This window comes from Olea europaea, unplaced genomic scaffold (genome assembly GCF_002742605.1).
Source record: "Olea europaea var. sylvestris unplaced genomic scaffold, O_europaea_v1 scaffold531, whole genome shotgun sequence".
Classification (NCBI taxonomy): Eukaryota; Viridiplantae; Streptophyta; class Magnoliopsida; order Lamiales; family Oleaceae; genus Olea; species Olea europaea.
Window position 1 is genome coordinate 134,217 of NW_019263633.1, and position 18,827 is coordinate 153,043.

Sequence of the window (18,827 nt, forward strand, 5' to 3'; positions counted from 1 at the left end):
TCTAAGATTGTGAATCTTACGAAACCCTGAGAATTTAGAATAACGTATATTGCGGCCGTTGGATAACTTTTTGTGACCTATTTGTACATTTGGTTCTATTTTTTTAGAAATGTCTTTACATTTTGAAGTTGACATTTTCAACGAGAAAGAAGATTTTTCAAATTGGTAACAAAAGATGAAGGATATTTTGGTCCAACAAAAAGTTTCAAAAGTCATAGATGGCAAATTTAACAAAAGCATAAAAGGAAAAATATAATGAACTTTTTTACACTTCAATTATTTTACACCTGTCTGATACTGTTTCGAGAAAAGTTGGAAAACTTGATTTTACAAAAGAACTTTGGAAAAAGTTGGAGGACTTATATTTTCTTAAGTCCATTCCAAATAAATTGTACTTTTCTTGAAACATTTTTCAATTTTAAAATAGATCCTTCAAAGGATCATGACGACAATTTGAATGTCTTTAACAAATGAGTTCAAGGCATTGTTAATTGTGATGAAAAGATCTCTAGAACATATAAGATTATTATCTTGCTTAATTCTATGTCTGATTTATGTAAAGAGGCTAAGAATGCAATTAAGGTAGGGACACCTTAACACTCGAGATTATCATAAACTCACTTAGGAGTAAGGAGATGAAGATTAATGCTAATAAAGAGGATAAGAAGAGTGACGAGTTACATATGATGAGTAATAGGATGTAGTTTAAGCAAATGAATTTGGGCAGAACTCAAGACAGTAGTGATTCGAGTAGTGATAAGGGGAAAGGGCAAGGGATGGGACAAGTCTAGTAGTAAACAGTGTTATAGTGGTGGTAAGTCTGGATACTTTATTAGGAACTGTCCCAAAAAGAAAGATAAGCTGAAGGATAAGATGAAAGGTAAGACGAATCTGGCTTTAGGGTCGAGCGATTACCCTAGTGAGGTTTATTAAGAGTAAACCTAGTTATTGCATGTGCATCTGTGTGTGGTCCTTTCTGCATATGTGTGATTATCTAATTCTTATTGCATGATTATATGTTCCGTTTCATGTGTTTAATATGTGCATTTGCATGAATTTAAGGCAATATGATTACTTGTTAATTGTTTGCATGCATAGTAGATTAGGATGCATTAGCAGCATGTTTGATGCTTTTTGGTGAGGTGGAGTATAGATGCCTAGTGGTACATTGTGGTTTGTATAGGGGATGTGGAGCGTGACATTTTGATCACGAGTGGAGAGATGATTAAATGTCTAGAATCATTTATTTGTGAAGAGACACTAATCAGGTAGAGCGTGAGAGATGCACTTCTATCACTTCTATTAGGTGGAGACTCATTATCCACGTAAGTTGGGAGAAATGATATAATGATAGAGGATTATCCCATGGACTTATGATCTACTTGTGACTTACCAATTAGACATGAGTTGAGTGATTAGTCTAATAAGCATGGTGAGCGATGAGAGGAGATATGTGTTCTCGAGGTGTGAGCAAAACACGGAATGTGATAGTATAAGTGTGTTGAGATCTTTTAGTGGGTCATTTATACATTTGTTGCATATGTGTTTGACTGTGATTTTGATTGACTTGGTGTTAATCTGTGGGTCTATGTGAACGTGTTTTTTGGAAAGATCTGTGTATGTTATCCTATATTATATCGTCATGGCATGTTTATTTGCTCTTGATTATTTACTGGGAATATCTGCTTCAACTTGAGTGTTCTTGACCTTAGCTTGAAGATATATGGAGCATGTATGATATATGTTTTAGGTTGGAAATATGAGGTAAGGTTTGTGATCTAATTTTATTGACTACCTTGATTATGCAAGTGCTAACTGTGTATTTTGATTACTTGGAGATTTGTTGGATTTTTAGATACCCAATAAATTCAACCCAACAAATTCTGGGCTATTATGTTAACATGAGATGATATATTTCATAGCCTAGGCTGATGAATGAAATAATTTCACTAACCAAGTCCATGAGCTCCACTTGATTCAATTATATTCCCTTTGGATGGCTTGAACCTTGGCCCATTAACCTTTCTTTCTGGTTCAATTAAAAATCTAACACTAGACTATTTATAAGATTACAACCCTAGCTATTTTCTAGTGTGATTTGTGTGTGAAATAAGGAGAACTTAGCTGCCCCCTTTGGTGTGTGAAAAACGGCCCTCTTGGTGTCCAAAACGGTTAATTACTTTATGTAATTTGTCGTTCCTTCATAGCCTACTTTAGTGGTGTTTTTTCTCTGCCTTTGTGGCTACAAATCATTGCTGTTTCTTGTCTTTTGTGGATAAGATTAAATAGAAATACGCATGCATTGCTTGAGTGGCAACCTCCCGAAAATGCAACGACTTTTCTTCTCGAGCCATAATTTTAATCTTTTCAATACCACTTAAACCAAAACTTCAATGTCCATTAGAATTTGGGTCAAACTACAATGACTTTGTTTTTTACCTTGCATTGACCCGATGCTACTTTTTAGAGAGTGAAAAATTGGATCTTAGAATTTTTAACCATTAAATAGTTATGCAAATGAACCTATATATGGATAATATTTTGGGGCCTTCTAACATTTTTGTGAGTTAATATTCTTTCATAATTATGTTGGAAGCCATGATTAAGTCCAATTTCAAGATTTTAATTGAGCTTTCTGCTTTCATGACATTTGTCAAATGATTCCTTGTGTGCGCACATAGGCTAGTTATACTGAAGTTTATGTTTTTTATGAAATAATCTGCCGTAAGATTTTTCCTATATTGGAGGCTTAGTTCGAGGCCTTCAGGCCCTTTGTTGACTGAGGTCTTGAATCATGTGTTTTGCCTACTGTTATGGTTTCACTTGCTTTGTGTGCTAAATGTTGCTTTGAAGGTCAAGATGTCTTGCGCTTCGATTATACCTCGATGGTCAAGGTGTGAATATGGAGAGACACGTAGGCATGGAATAGGACACTTCTGTAGCTGCCGTGGAAATCTGATTTGACAATAATTATTTAAGCACGTAAAATATTTGATACCATTTTAAGAAAATAAACAATATGCTCAGTAAATAAAAATTATATATATATTTGAAAGAATGATGGAGAAAAAAAATGAATGTTATTTTTGTCTATACATTGACAAAGAATGATACGCTTATACAAATGTACGCAACTCAATCTACTCATCTAGACTAACTTAAGAACATAAATAAAAATTTTATATATACATCCTGCACACCAACCTGCCTAGGTAGACACGGGTGGAGATCTGAAAATAAAAATAAAAAATAAAAAAATACGCCCAATGTAAAAGAACAAAAAATATATTAATGGTCGAACTATTGAATACTTAGGTGTGCGTCCTTGTTGAACACATGCCATTCCAATGTGGTATCCGCCGACGGAAGAAGACAAATTAAGGACACATCACCACCCCAGAAATTCATAGAAAATATACAATTCCAACTTCTTTACATAAAAAGACTCAAACGTAAAAGAAGAAATCAAAGCTGCATTTGCCAAAGGTGAAATGTAAAAGAGCCTTCAGAATTTTGTAATTTTCACCATGGCATAATCATTTTTTCATGAGACAAAGCCACATAAATCTCACTACTTTCTCGTCCCACAACTAGCAAAACAACTGTTTCATGCTGAATCTTTCGCTCCTGCAAGTTTTTCTATTAAGCAGTGTCATTAAAGACATTTTATGGAGGTGTGTTTAGAAACTTCAACTAAGTTTTCATGTGGTTAATTTGTTATTTTAATTTCTGAAAAATAGATATGGCACAACTAATTTTACGCCATAATATACTGAGATGATATTGCAGCCAAATTTATCAATGAAATAAATCGAGTTTGGCACAGAAAAAATGTAATATTTTTGGCTTCCATTATTTGCCTCCTCTTGCTTTAATATAAGGTCTTTGTTTGTCCCCTCAGAGACCTTTCTCACTTACTTGTATATACATTGTTGAGGACAAACTTTAAATAATTAAATGTCTTTTCAGATAAGTTAAACTTTTGATAATATTATACTTACATTACATTGGTTTTAAATTGAAATCTCGCTGGCAGTCACTTTTTAAAATTGTACAAGTTTTTGATAAATAATGAATACAGCATGCTAGCGATAGCGTGTTGAAGATAAAAACCAGCCATTTGTTGTCCCCACCCTCTTTTAACTTATGTTCTAATGTTTTTCTCTCACTTTCTACCTTATAGACACAAACTTTATCTATTTCAGCCTCGTTCATAGTAAACATTTTATAGAAAATTAAATAGGGATTTAAAATTGAAATTTGATCCATTGGCGGTTGGGTCATCTATCCTTAATGGTTAACTTATTCAAACATAATAATAATAATAATAATAATAATAATAATAATAATAATAATAAATAAATAAATAAATAAAAATTCTCCTAGCTCCGTTCTACTGAGACAAGTGAATATTGATATAGTAGCGGATAGGAGGTTTAGGGTCACATGAGTCATTATTGGGTGCAGATGTCTCCATGTGGAAAGGTACTTTCAAAACAAGGGTCAAACCACTTCGTTCAAAAGGGTTAACTAATATATAAAGAGTTGTCATACATGTACAGATATCCGTACCGAACACTCACATACATCGGGTGGGTAACTGAGTGGGATTTTTTTTTTTTTTTTTTTTTAACACAAGTGGATCCCGTGTTGGATCCATTATTATGAGTGTTGGTATCGGTTTTGTGAAGTACAACCAACATTCCCATATATAAATTAAGAGGTATATATATTTTTAAATTTAGCATTCAACACGAACCTATTTTATTACATCAAGTTTTGAAGTTACATAACTTTTATAAATTAGTGGTGGTAAAACTTGAATCTAGATCTTTTGCTTGCTGGCTTGAATCAAGTTTATTTGTGAACATTTTTTATTAATATTTCCCCAAGCATTTCTTTTAATATACTTTATTCTTATAGTAAGTAAACAAAATAACTTCTTTAAAAAAATAATAATAATAAAAACATAACAAATTAAACTTCTTTTAAAAGAAAAATAACTTTTTATAACTTTGCTTTTAAAGGGGGAATTTACTGATTTTCAATTAATTTTCATCTATAGAATAATTATTTATCTGAAAACTCACTTATAAGTGAACTTTTAAAGCTTGGCCAAATTTCTGTACGATTTGTATCTCTTTCAAATCATTTCTCACTTCTATATTGTTGCTATTGCATACTTTCGAGTTTGAGAATGTATTTCGGACTTGGAATTTAATAAAGGTAATAGTTGATGTAATAATAAGACTATAATTGTATGTATTATGAGTGGAAAAATGTGACCGTAATTGTATCTTTAATGATTTAAAACTTAGATTAATTTAAATAATTTTAATTACGGGAAATGTTATGTAACAACACTACTACAACTAGACTAGTGTCTAGTAGTAGTGTTGCTACATGTCACACGAAAAAAAATAGAAAAACCCTTGTGGTACATAAAAGGGGGTATATAATGGTGTCCCCCGGGGTACATAATCCCCCCCCCATAGCACATCACAAGAAAATAATGTGATATTCGAAATTTGCGACTTTATTTAACATAAAAATCTTAGGGACTTTACTCATTATTTAATGCAAAATGACGCACGAAAAAATTTATATTCGAGTGTATCAAATACAATTAATTTTTTTTTTTTAACAATTTCAACCTAAAATCAAAATCAAAATATCATATCGTCAACTAGAAGAGATCTTCTTATATAACTAGAAAAATTTATTACTATAATATGAACAAAGTTGTCTTGATGTATCTCATCTAAAAGTTTGAAAAATTAAATACAAAATGCATTAAAATATAGTCTCTTACATGTCGCAAATTCATTTTTCTATCTACGTGTACAACTTAATAAATTAGTATGTATATTTATAGATTTAGCCTCTATTTGTTTTGGTTAAATATCATTTTTTTTAAATTCTTTTATAAAAATTATGAAATGTGTTTGAAAAGTTGATAGAAATTGTAAATTCCATAAATTGTATGGTTGAATTAATATAACCCCTGCTTAATGGCCACTATTTTGAGAAAATGATATTTTGAATAGTAATTTTTAAAAAAATGTAGTGCTAAAAAGTGGGAAAAAATTTGAGTTTACTTGCAAAATATTTTATTATGTAAATATGTGGTTGAAAATGAGTATTTAAATCAAACATTTTTGTTTTAAGAGACAAAGAGGGGTTGAATTTGACGGAAAAAGTTTTATAAACTACAGTAAAAAATGAGCTTAGTCTTTAAAAAGTATTATAGCAATGGTTATCAATGTATTAAGCGATTAAAATTAAAATTTTAGCAGATTTTGATAAAATTTAATGAAATGTATGATTAAAAAAGTAATGAATTCTATAAAATATATAGATAAAGTTAATTGTTGACTTTATCGTAAATTACCAAACATGGTCTAAAAGACCACCAAAACAAAGTTGTTATTTTATTAAATATAGCTATCTCTGCATAAAGGAAACCGACTGGCTTTATAGATTAATACTAGTCTACTGCATGGGCAGAATTATTTTGAACGTCATATTAGCGTTTTTAATGTTGACATGAGTTTAGTGTTTGAAGAAGAAGCAAATTGGTTAGTTTTAAAAATAATCATTTGATATAAGTTATTTGTGATATTAATTTTGAAATTAAATTATTCAATATAGTATTGACAAAAATGAATAGTTTAGTTTTGTGCAAAGAAAAATAGTTTTTTCCACTAGTAAAAAAATTGAAATAATTTTAAATCAAAGAAATTTATATTGAATAGAAAAAAATTTCTCCTTTGAAGGAGAGAAAAGTATAATTGAAAAAATTAAATTCAATCATAAAGAGAAAAGAATTTAAAAAAATTTTAAATAGAAAAAAATTATTTATAATACGAACAAAAAATTTAAAAATTAAATTAATAAGTAATTTCTACCAATAGAAAAATTGAAATAATTTTACATTGAAAAAAATTATATTGAAAAAATTTTAAATGAAAAAAATATGTCCTTTGAAGGAGAGAAAAGATGTATTTAAAAAAATTCAATAAGAAAAGAATTTAAAAAAAATTAAATAGAAAAAAATTATCTATAAAATAAATAAAAAGTTTAAAAAAATAAATAGATAAATAAAATAAAATAAAATAAATTTCCATCATTCGCTCCTTTCATGGAGAGAACTCTTCTTTTGAAAGGAGAAACAATCTCTCCATGGATGGATTATGAAGAGATTCTCTTCGTCCAGGGAAAGTATTTTTTCCTTATTTTTGATTTAAATTTGTTTTGTTCATATTATAATTTTTTTTAATATTTTGGATTTAAAATTCTTTTTAATTATTTTCTCTTTATGATAAAATTTATTTTTTCAATTTTAATTAAATAATATTAATATATTCTTTGTTTCATTTTTGTAACTTTAAGTTGTTTAATTTTTTTGTTTAATTACATAATTTTTTTTTAAGTTTCTTTTGTTCATATTATAAATTTTTTTTTCTTTTTAATTCTTTTCTCTTATGGGTTGGGCACATTTTCTCTCCTTAAAGAAACTACAAATGGATTATAGACGTTTCTTTGAACTACTTAACAAATCAACAATCATCTTTACAAATGTAAACAACAACAGAACTGTAAACACTACTAACTTGACCAAAAAGACTCCAAACATATCCAAAACAAACTCTTGTAAGTCTCATTAAATATAAAAAACAATGATCGAAAAATTTAAGTTTTTCAAGTATATAAGGGTAAAGAAAGAAAAAGCTAACTAACTTTTACACACTCAACGACCAAAAAAAGAAACATATATTACATTAAATAAAATCTAAGAAAATAAAAAAATAAATATACAAGAAAGCAAACATCCAACAAAAACATAAATTTCATAGTCTTATCCAAGAAAAAAATAAAACTCCTGTTAAATTTTCACTTATATACAGAGATAAGAACATACCTCAAATCTAGATAGAGGAAGATGAGCTAACCTAAATTTTCATCTATACACAAAAATAAAAACTATATACCTTAGATAAATCTTAAAAAACAAAAATACAAACCAAAAAAAAAATTTGCAAGAACATACCCAAAGATCGTCACAAGTTCTACGATTTTCTTCCTTACAATTGAAATGAGGACTATGCGATATTTTTTTCCCATGGAAAGAGACAAGAATTTGGAGAGTTTTTTTTCGTACATGAAAGTTGAACTTTTGAACAGAAATCAATTGAATTGAAGGAGGGAGAATGATTAACTTGAAAGAGTGATAGATGGTAGATTACTTTATATTTTTTTATAATATAATTTAAAAAAATCAAACTACTTTGACCAAATCCATTTCAAACAACATGAATGTGAAAACGCATGTGACAAAAATAAACAGTCCAACTTTGTGCAAAAAGATAGTAATTTTCACTTTCACCAATAGAAAAAAATTGAAAAAATTTTAAATATAAAAAAATTAATATTGAAAAGATTTTAAATAGAAAAAAGTTTCTCCTTTCGCGGAGAAAAAAAATAATTGAAAAAATTAAATTCAATCATAAACAAAGAGGAAATAATTCATAAAAAATTTAAATAGAAAAAAATTCATAAAAAATTATTTTGTAATTTATTTTGTTGATATTATAGATAATTTTTTTCTATTTAAAATTTTTATGAATTCTTTTCTCTTTTTTTGTGATTGAACTTAATTTTTTAATTATTTTTCTTTCCGTGAAAGGAGATTTTTTTTTCTATTATAATTTTTTCAATATTAATTTTTTTCTTCTTATCTTGAAAGATAAAATGTGAGGTTTACTGTCATTTTTATCGCATTGGTTTTCACATTGAATTGATTTGAAACTGCTTTGGTCATTTGAATCTGACATACAATAAATTTTCTCCATTTTCTCACGCTATTAACTATCAGCTATATCCTATAATTTTATTAGTAGTAATATTTTTTTAAATAATATTTTGTCACACTGTATTTTTTTTTAATTGGTTAAGCAGAAGCGACGTCGTTTTCTATGCAACTTACATGCTTTGAATTTGACAAGCAGTATTCTTTCTCAATTTTCTCACATTATCAACTATCAACCATATCTTATAATTTTATTAGTAATAATATTTTTTACGTAAAAGTTATTCTTTATTTCTAAAATGTAAAAAGTTATTTATAACAAAAAAGATCATTTCAAGTTATTTATAAGTAAAACAAACTTATAATTGTAAAAGCTACTTATGAGTAAAAAAATATTAACTTAAAATTTTTTAAATATAAATATTTAGATATATTTAGTTTTTTAAATTAAATATTAAGAAAAAATTACACTATTTAGAACGTAAAAAGTTACTTATAAGTAAAAAATCACATCAAGTTATTTAAAAGTAATAAAAAACTTATAATTATAAAAGCTACTTATAGATAAAAAATATTAGCTTCAACATTTTTAAGTAAATATTTAGATATATTTATTTTTTTAAATTAACTATTAATAAAAAATTACTATAATTTAAAAAGGAAAAAAAAAAAAGAAAGAAAAAAGAAAAAGAAGGTAACTCCGTACACAGTCATGGAGTAATAATAATACTCCATGCAAGTTTTCTTGTTCTTTCTTGTTTTGTTTTTTTTTATTTTTTTATAGTAATTTTTTTATTAATATTTAATTTTAAAATTTAAATATATCTAAATATTTATTTAAAAATGTTGAAATTAATATTTTTTTCTCTATAAGTAGATTTTACACTTATAAATTTTTTTATTACTTTTAAATAACTTGATGAGATTTTTTACTTATAAGTAACTTTTTACGTTCTAGATAGTGTAATATTTTTATTAATATATAATTTTAAAATGTAAATATATCTAAAAAAAATTAAGTTCAATCATAAATAAAGAGAAAAGAATTCATAAAAATTTTAAATAGAAAAAAATTATCTATATATTTATTTTTTAAATTAAATATTACACTATTTAGAACGTAAAAAGTTACTTATAAGTAAAAAATCACATCAAGTTATTTAAAAATAATTAAAAAAATTTATAAGTGTAAAAACTACTTATAGATAAAAAAAATATTAACTTCAACATTTTTAAGTAAATATTTAGATATATTTATTTTTTTAAATTAACTATTAATAAAAAATTACTATAATTTAAAAAAAGACAAAAGAAGAAGGTAACCACTCCATGCACGGTGAGATTCACCACTCTCCGTGCAATTTGTAAGTGATTAAATAAAAACAATCACTTCAAAATATTTAAAAGTAATTAAAAACTTATATTTGTCAAAGCTACTTATTTATAGATAAAAAATATATTAACTTCAATATATTTAGATATATTTATTTTTTTAAATTATATATTTATTAATAAAAAAATTACTATAATAAAATTTAAAAAAATTATCGCCACTTCGTGCACAGAGTGATTCCACTCCATGCAGATCACTTCGTGCACGGAGTTAAAAGGAGAGTTTCCTCCGTCGATGGAGAGATTCTCTTCGTCCACGGAGATATTTTTTGATTTTTTTAAATTTAATTTTTCCAGTTTAATTAATTAAAGAATAGTTACATATATTATTTACTTAATTTTTGTAACATTCTTTTATTTTATTTGTAAATCTTTATACATTATTTATGATAGAACGGCATACGTTAAATTTGAATTAAATAATATTTATTTTTTATTTAAATCATTTTAATTTAATTTAAAAACTTTATTAAAATTTTCTATTTTTGTCTGCAATTTTTTTTAATAATCTTTATATATAATTTCGTTTCTTTATTATATAATATATATAGTATTGTCTTTAATCCAGTGCAGTAGTGTGTGAAAATGAAGAAATATTATAGTGGAGGTGACATCGCAGTGAAATGGTCTGTGAAAACGGTGATGAAATGACATGTAAAAAGAATGCTACAGCGTCATTAAATAGAATAATTTAATGTTATCAAACCAGTTTCGTGGGAAAACCCGTGTGACAAAAATGAATATTAAACCTCATATTCTCTCTTTTAAAATAAGAAGGGGAAAAGGGATATGAGTGCTTTAATAAATAATACTAGAGCTGGGGGCATGTGTGATTGAGCGGGTAGGGAGAGTTTATGAAATTCAAGATTTCAGTTGGGATTTTGGGGGCCATTTTTTGGTGTTCTTCATGAAGTTAGGGCCCCCCACGAATTTGTTTCCTTTTTTGGGGCTACATAGAAGCTTGTTATTATACTGTTGGGATTTTAGTGATTTTGGCTCAGTTGGCTTGATTTAAAGTCCATTAAGTGGCATATCAGATTTTCATTCGTCATGTTACACATTCTGTTTGTTGAAGTTAATGGAGATTAAATGGGTGATGGATGGAATGATTGGATAGACGAGTAAGCAATGAATTATATTTTATAGCTCGATGAGCAAGTAGTAACATAAATTAAAATTGAGTAAAATTGATTAAAACATGTTTGGTTTGGATTAAAATATGATTTTAATCTAAATCAAAATCAATTAATCAATATTAATCACATCTTTCATGGTCCTACAACTTTTCAATCACACATTTCAAAATCCCCTATCATAATCTACTAAAAAATCTAATTTTAATACCACCAAACACCCACTAAATTTACTCATTCAAACCCACCCTAATCTTTCCCTTTTGCTTTTCACAAAAACCGAAATCCTTAGTGACTGTTCTCTTCGTGTTTCAATTTTTAGTTTTTTTTTATTACCTTTAAAAGACTCGAAGTGATTTTTTTTACTTATAAGTAACTTTTTACATTAAATTAAATATTAATAACAAAATATTTGTAAGTGATTAAATAAAAAAATCACTTTAAGTCATTTAAAAGTAATAAAAAATTTTATATTTGTAAAAACTACTTATTTATAGATAAAAAAAATATTAACTTCAAGATATTTAGATATATTTATTTTTTTAAATTAAATATTTATTAATAAAAAATTAATATAATAAAATTTTAAAAAAAATTATCCCCACTCCATGCAAATTACTCCGTGCACGGCTCTCTCCTTTTAAAAGGAGAGTTCCCCCTGTGGATGGAGAGATTCTCTCCGTCTATGGAGAGATTTTTTTATTTTTTTTTAAATTTAATTTTTTCAGTTTAATTAATTAAATAATATCTATATATATTATTTATTTAATTTTTGTAACATTCTTTTATTTTATTTGTTTAATTTAGTTTAATAAAATAATCTTCACACATTATTTATGATAGAACGACATACGTTAAATTTGAATTAAATAATATTTATTTTTCTTTAAATCATTTTAATTTAATTTAAAAACTTTATTAAAATTTTCTATTTTTGTCTGCAACTTTTTTTATAATCTTTATATATAATTTCATTTCTTTATTATATAATATATAGTATTACCTTTAATCAAGTGAAGTAGTATGTGAAAATGAAGAAATATTGTAGTGGAGGTGACATCGTAGTGAAATGACGTGTGAGAATGGTGATGAAATGGCATGTGAAAAGAATGTTACAACGTCATTAAATAGAATAATTTACTATTGTCAAACCAGTTTCGTGTGAAAATTCGTGTGACAAAAATGAACAATAAACCTCACATTCTCTCTTTTAAAATAAGGAGGGATATTATTGAAGATTGAAGAACCATCCTGATTAGTAGAACTCATTCTAAGAAAGCAACTCAGAGCACATCCGTCTGCGGAAGAAAGCAAAAGTACGAGGTCTAGCCTAAACTTGTCCTTTAATACACAGACAAGAAACAGGAAAAACAAAAGGAAAAGGATTTGTATAAAATTACAATCACAACAAATTCACTTTCTGCTGCATAGATATGGAGTGCGCCGTATGGCATTCCTCATTTTCTATATATTTTTGTTGAAATATGTTTAGTTTCGATATGGGTAGAATCGGTTGCTACTGTTACCAGTTTTTATACAATTAGGAATACCATCAATATTATAGGTGATAATACTAAGCTTTGTTGGCGTCCACACAAGCAAGTTTAGGTATGTTTTGACAGGAAACACGATCGGAGAATCACGACGGTAATGAACGTGGGAGATACTCTACAACAAGAGACGAAATCGTTTGGGCATTGACAATATCACAAATAACGATTACATAATAAAATGAGCAATCGTAAACAACTCTATCCAAATAAAATGAATCCAAACTCAAGTATGCAGAAAATTGTAATTTCAAGTAGATGAAGTTTCTACGTATTTTTTGACAATCTTTTAACATGTTATGAAATATGCTATATATAGAACTTAGGTTGACGTGATCATCGTTGGATTAGATCCACATGGCATCATCTCATTAATCGAAGCCTCATACCACTTTTTATCATACATTAATTATATTGACAAGTTTTAGACACTAACCTGACATTTCTGACACCATTAATACAAAATTATATCAGTCATTTCTACAGATATTTTTCAGATTCGCTTTAAATGTAGCAAGCGCTTTGACTTTAATAGAGAACTTCGGGTGTACGAAGATTCGTCCAAAAGAGAAAGTGCTTCACCAAATGACCTTGGATGGAGATAGTGCTTCGACCGAAGAGCGGCTTTTATCTTTTCTTTATTTTGACTTTGTTGATTGCCAGACATCTGCACGTAATGCCTCCACGTGGCTTCCTCTGATATGAGGAGTAACGAGCTTAATTTAATTGTAGTCCTAAGTGCCTAAGCATGTGTTTGTGAGGCTTTTCGTTTGAGAGGGTTTTCGTGACCTAAAAGCTCTACTTTAAAATCAAATTGTTAAGATTTGACTTGAATTATTCTAATTAAAATGAGTAATACTATTTAATACCACTGAGGTTATAACACCAATCACGATGACACTAAGTGTCATTCAATGAAAGGTTCATATAATTTCACCTTTAATCGAACATAGTTATTAGTTCAACCTTCAAATCATTGGATTTTCCGATCAATCATTGAGGTCTAGATGTAAAACCAAAAAACTTATATAATTGGAAGTTCAGAAGCTATATTTGGTTCTAATTAAAAATTCATATAGTTGAGATCTAATGTCCATCCAATGAATGATTCACACATCATTTTAAATTAACATATTCAACTTTTTTGTCACTACCACATGTGTTGTCATTATTAATTGGTGGACAACAAATTTTAAATAGCATATCTCAACTCAAATTTATATGTCAATTTACATATTATAAATTCTCAAGTTTTCTCTTTTAAATTCCAAATATTTTCCCATTATATTGGACTCATTACTAGATTTACTAAAAAATTGTAAGCCATCCTCCCAATAAAATATATAGTTAAGGTTTTCTAAAACCTCCTTGGAGCTCGTGATGGAGGTGTAAACGTATACTTATTAGAGGTAAAATTGTATACTCTTACATGTTTCGAGCTTCACAATGTGTTTGATGTGATTACATTTTGTTTGCTTCATTTGCTTCAATGTACAGTCATTATAACTTTGATTTTGAATATTCCTTTGTATATATATGTATCTTAAAAATCCAAATTGTTAGGTTTTAATTGTATTGGCTATTCTTTAAACAAAATGATTATTATAAAAGAGTTGTAAAAGTTAAGGAGTTTGTTGGGATGTTGAATAGATGAACTAGGAGTCTTTGTTTTCGAGTATAGTACATGGAGAAATAGTTGTTGGAATTGTGCTAACCTATCCTCAAGCTGATTCTCGAGCATATGAAATAGAATGCCACCTGTCTGTCACTCACCTAGAGCTAGCCTGACTTTCGAGCGACAATACGTTCCGAAAAAATCCTAGTTCGAGATTTTTAAGAGTTCTATCTATCCTATACTATCCCAATACCTCGCTACTATAAATACACAAGCCCCACTTCGAGAAAATTGTAGTTGATCTTTATATTCTACCTTCATAACATCATTTTGAGATCAAATAGCAATTCTACATTTTGAGATCAATCAACCACAGTTGGGAAAAACATTAAAATCATACAATCCAAAATACCTACTTCCTAAATATAATTAGGAAAGTACTTTCTTAATAGCGTCCAGATGTTGCTAAAGATTGAGGGGGTTGGACCAGAAGCACAAAAAGAGTATAAGAACAAGGTATTATTGGTGATCCGTAGAAGATAGACAATTACTGAAGATGGGGAGCAAGTGTGAGTGAAGCATGTTCTAGTGGACCTTGGAGATTGCAGATATTAGATGAGTAAGTATAGTGGGTTTTCTACTAGATCATACTATAGGTTTTTATTTTCTATAGCGGAAGCATTGGCTTGGTCTCGAAGTTTTTAATCCAGTGAAAGATTTTCTCCATCCACAGATCAATTGTTATTTAATGCTTCATTGACTATTGTGGCAGTTTAACATAGGATAATCTTGATTTATTTGACTAAAGATTTAGAACAATTAAAATGTGACTTATTGCTTTTAATTGGTAATTTTGATTTCATGTTATTCACCGATTCATCCCCTCTAGGTATTTTAGGTTCGAACTAGTAATGTTCAAGTGATATCAGAGCCCAAATTCGATTCCTGGCCCTAACTTTCAAGATTAGTAATTCATTGTATGTCCCACCATATTATGATGGCAGTAACCATGCCTATTAGAATGTTAGAATGAGAGCCTTCTTGAAATTGATGTATGCGTATATTTAGTTAAGTGTAGTGAATGGTTGGACTGTCCCTTCTAGCACCATTAGTGGTGTTACCTCCTCCATTAATATAGTTAATTGGTCGAAGATGAATTTAAATGGGTAGAATTGGAATAGTAAGGCTTCACATGCTTTATTTATGGCTGTGTCACCAGAAAAATTTAGGCATATATCTATGTGTGAGGTAGCTAAAGAGATTTGGGACATTTTAGAGACCATATATGAGAGAACTTAGGATGTTAAGAACTCTAAGTTATAGATTTTGACCACTAGGTTTGAAAAGATTAGGATGAAATATGATGGGACCTCCGATGACTTTTATTCAAGCTTGAATGATATTGTTAATTCTAGCTTTAACCTAGTCAAGAGAATTCTTGAGTCTTTCACTAGGCAAGTCTGGGTTAAGAAGAGTGATTTCTATAATTAGAAAGATGCTTAAACCGATGATGCTGTTTGTGTTGCTCTTCAAGGGGAGAGCAGTTTTATGTCTCAGTGAGTTGGTATTTTTTACGCATGCCGTGTTTATTCATTGTACTTTGTCTAGATAGCATGCATCTCATTTTGTTTGCGTTGGAACATGCGCTTTTTTTTTTTATTTGTGTTACATATATATTTTTTTATTTTGTATATTTGGTGCATTAATATTTTATCAATTAAAGAAAAAAGGGAAAGCAAATGGAATTTTTTTGACTCTACAACATGATACATGAGTTATTTGAACGTGTGTTGTGACCAAGTATGAGTTTAATTGATGTGCTATAGCATATTTTTATTACTTATTTAGGTTTTTATGGGGTACTTAGTATATGTTTCTTCATGTATCATCTGTAATGCACATACTATGATATTGTTGTCGATTTTTGATAATTATATTCGATATAGTTATTCGTCAATTGTGACAAAAATGGGGAGAGATGTTGGCATTTTCTTTGAGTGGCATTTTAATATTTTAGGGAGAGTTCGTAGTGGAGATAATGGCATTTCATGGCATTCCATATCATAATGCATCATAATACTTAGCTTTAATTTTGAATTTTCATGTTTTATGGTATTAATGTTTTAGGTGTTTTGATTAACATTAACATTACTTCTCAATCTAGCTAGCATATTTATGATAGTTTGTTTCAATTGTTATAGTTCCTATTCATGTGCTTTTACATTGATATTTGAGTTGTTGATTTTAGGAAACATGTTAACAAGGAATAAAAGAGACGGACATTCCGTTTGGGTGTTTTGTTATTACTTCGTTAACTTGTATTGTAAAGTTTTATCATAAAATGCCAAAGGTGAAGTTTGTTAGGTTTTAATTGTATTGGATATTCTTAGACAAAAGAATTACTATAAAATAGTTGTAAAAGTCAAGGAGTCTATTTGAAGGTTGCATAGATGAACTAGGAGTTTTTTGGTCCGAGTATGGAACATGGAGAAAGAGTCGTTGGAATTATGCTAGCCTGTCGTCAAGCCGATACTCGACCATCCAAAATAGCATCATTTTTGTCCACCTGTCACTCGACCTGTCCTTCTCCTAGCGCTCGAGTGACGGTGTGTTTTGAGAAACCCTAGTTCACAATTTTCAAGAGTTCTATCTATCCTATACTACCGCAATACCTCTATGCTATAAATACACAAGCCTCACTCCATGAAAATCATGGTTGATAGTTACATCCCACCTTCAAAACATCATTTGGAGATCAAGCAACAATTCAACATCTTGAGATCAATCAACCACAAGTTGAGAAAAACATCAAAATCATATAATATAAAGCACTCAATTCCTAAATATAATCAGGAAGGTACATTCTCAATAACTATCAGAGGTTGTTGAAGATTGAAGGATGTTGGACAAGAAGCACATAAAGTACAAGAACAAGTGTTCTTGGTGATCAATAGAAGATAAGACAATTCCTGAATATCGGGAACGAGTGTGAGAGAAGCACGTTCTAACGGATCTTGGACATTGCAGAAATTAGATTAGTGATTCTAATGGGTTTTCTATACTAGATCATACTGTAGGTTATTATTGTCTATAGTGAAAATCACTGTCTTGGTCCTGGGATTTTTAATCATGTAAAGGATTTTCTCAGTCAACAAATCTTATGTTGTTTACTATTTATTGACTATTATGACAATTCAGCATATGATAATATTGACTTGTTTGACTAAATTCTAGAACAATTAAAAGGTGACTGGTTGCTTTTAATTGATAATTTAAATTCCGCATTATTCTCCTATTAACTCTTATCTAAGTGATTTTACGGTTGAACTAATAACTTTCATGAATGCAAAATACTTGATTGAATTTTTATTTTTATTTTTTTTGGAAAATTGGTTTAGAAATAAAAAAATTTGATTAAGTATAAATGTGAAAAAGTAATTTTCGTGTCAATTTTGATCAAATATTCGAACTTGATCCAATAGTCAAATTACAAATATAAAATAATTAACTTTTTTTACTTGTTGAGTATATTATCATGGTATATTTGAAATCTCAAAATCAATTCCCAATGAATAAGAAATTGCAGTCTAAATTTGGAAGAAAAATAGAAGAAAACTGCCTGGATTTTGCTTAACTTTGTCACTCACTTAATGCTCGAGCAACAGGCGGACGAAAAGTTCCTGTTAAAATTTTAATACTGATACTCGAGTGAAAGTCCAGCTATAGACTAGCGATTGCAACTGATGCTTTCTTCGTTAAGTTGCAAGGTTTGGTGAGCATCACTTCATCCACAACCCCTCATCCTCTATATACAGAACCATTTAGATGTCCATAATGCATCCATGGAAAACTTTGTAATTTTCAAAGTTGAAGGACAATGGAAAGTTACTTTGAAAATACGTTCCGATGAATAACTCATCCTCAATAATGTCCTACGTGTGCCAAACATTCGCAAGAATCTTGTATCCAGGTCTCTACTTTGCAAAAATGGCTTCAAGCTTGTATTTGTGTCCTATAAATTTATATATATACTAAGAATGAAATATATGTAAGAAAATGATACATGTGTGATTGAATGTTCAAAATGAATTGAACGTTCTTACAATTGTATCAAGGCAAATTATTATAAATAAAGATTTGCATTTCGTTTATATGTTTGAGTTGTCTTGTTTGTGGCACAATCGATTTGGACATGTAAAGTACAAATCTTTACGTAAACTTTTGAATCAAACTTTAATTTCAGCACTTAAGATTGATCTTAATCATAAATGTAAAATATGGTTGAAGCAAAGTTGGCCAAAACATCGTTTCATTCTGTCAAAAGGAAG